Here is a 1,851-nt window from a genome sequence, read left to right as displayed (position 1 = left end):
ACCTTTCAGGGGAAGGGGCATGAGGGGGCAGGAGGGAACCTTTTAGAAGGCTGGAAATACTCTAAATTGCATATGTAAAAATGTATTCCCTTTTATATTTAATACAATGGAATAAAAGTGTTTTAAAAATCCATTAGTGTAGTCATAAAAAAAGACTGAAGAGGGGGCATGGGGGAAAAGAAGAGAGGAGATCAGAGGCTGTGCAGATTCATTTTTAAAAAGATTTATTTATTTATTTAAGAGAGAGCGAGAGAGAGAGAGAGAGCAAGAGCGAGTGCATGAGCACACGAACACAGGGAGAGGGGCAGAGGGAGAGAGAGAATCTCAAGCAAACTCCCTGCTGGGTGCAGAGCCCGACACGGGGTTTGATCTCATGACCCTGAGATCACGACCTGAGCTAAAGCCAAGAGTAAGATGTTTAACTGACTGAGCTACCCAGGTGTCCATGTGCAGACTCATTTAAGGTAGACCTAGCATGGACCCATGAACCGTGAGCTCTGTGGGTAGGGGAGATTAGCCAGCATGAAACTTCCATTAAAACTTCACCTACATATCCTCCAAGACTCAGTCAGCCTAATCATGGGATCACAACTCCAGTGCCTGAAGAATACTCCGTAGTCCAACATCACTCAAGAATCAAGATTTTAGTAGCAAAAGCAAGCGTAGGAAATGCTGAGTTCTGGAATTTTTAAAAACCAGCATAAACAGTGACACATTGCATGCAAAATTTAGCTACATGATAATGAAAAAGTGACAGGGCTGACTGCCCTCCGAATTAAAAATACAAAACAAAAACAAAAACAAGACAACGTAAGTTTCTCATGCACAATAGTCACAGAGGCTTCGATGGCACAAATTAGTCAAGGGAAAAGTCCTCACCACCTAACCTCCTTTCATGCACAAATTCATATTTCCCTCTAGTTTAAAATGAAATGCTTTTTTTAGTATCATGTTCCCCTGAACTCTGCGGAGGGAAGGTCATGGGAATAGGGTCAGCTGGCAGGGGACTTGGCATTCTGAGGCTTGTACAACCATTTAATTAAGTGAAATAACAGTCAATGCCAATAGACTGCTGCTTGGATGATTTGCATTCTCCATAAATTATGGGGCAGATATTTATCCTTTGTGGAGATGGGTTACTTTCCTCCCTTTTGGCTCAAATTCCCTCTGATTTTTCAGAATGATCAAGTGCTTGGAAATAAATTTTTTGTGGTTTGTTTTATTATTAAAAATGTGAGGGCAGGGTGTGTGTGTGTGTGTGTGTATGGCTGAAAAGCCAATTTCTAACATAAAGAACTTTCCTCACTTGTACACATAAAACTTGCATTTCCATGAGCATCCGTGGCTGGCATTTTGAAGAGCATCATGCTTGCAGTTCTTTATAGAAGACTCAAGGTTGGCTTAAAGAGTTGGCTTGAAAAGCACAGCTTGTTTCCTTATTTCAACAGAACAAAATAGCTCATCTAGTTTGCAATCTGCAGCCATCCTGAATTGGGTAGCATTGCAGTAAGTGGTGCATTAGTTCCTGTCTTCTAGAACCCCTGTTGGTTTCTTCTTTAGCTGCCCTGTTGTCTCTGATCATTCCTAAGTATACAGTGGGTTCCTCCTACCCTTTGCTGAGATTTCTCCAGCCTGTGCTTACAAGTGGAACTACATTATTAAGAATAAGCTGGTTTCTCTGGCTTTTGCTTTTCCTATTCACGCAGGAGCTCAGGCTCCTGTGAGGTATTCCTCAAGTATTTCTAGGTGTTCCTAATGGGTATCTTATGTGTGATTACAAACCAGCCAGTCTCCTGCTGGGTGCTACTGTGTCAACAAACAGTTATGTGTCTGCCCCAAGTGAGGCCCAGC

Source organism: Mirounga angustirostris, unplaced genomic scaffold (genome assembly GCF_029215605.1).
Source record: "Mirounga angustirostris isolate CCGP_5_RB_7025 unplaced genomic scaffold, mMirAng1.0.hap1 SCAF_1, whole genome shotgun sequence".
Lineage (NCBI taxonomy): Eukaryota > Metazoa > Chordata > Mammalia > Carnivora > Phocidae > Mirounga > Mirounga angustirostris.
Note: the sequence above shows the minus strand (reverse complement) of the source record.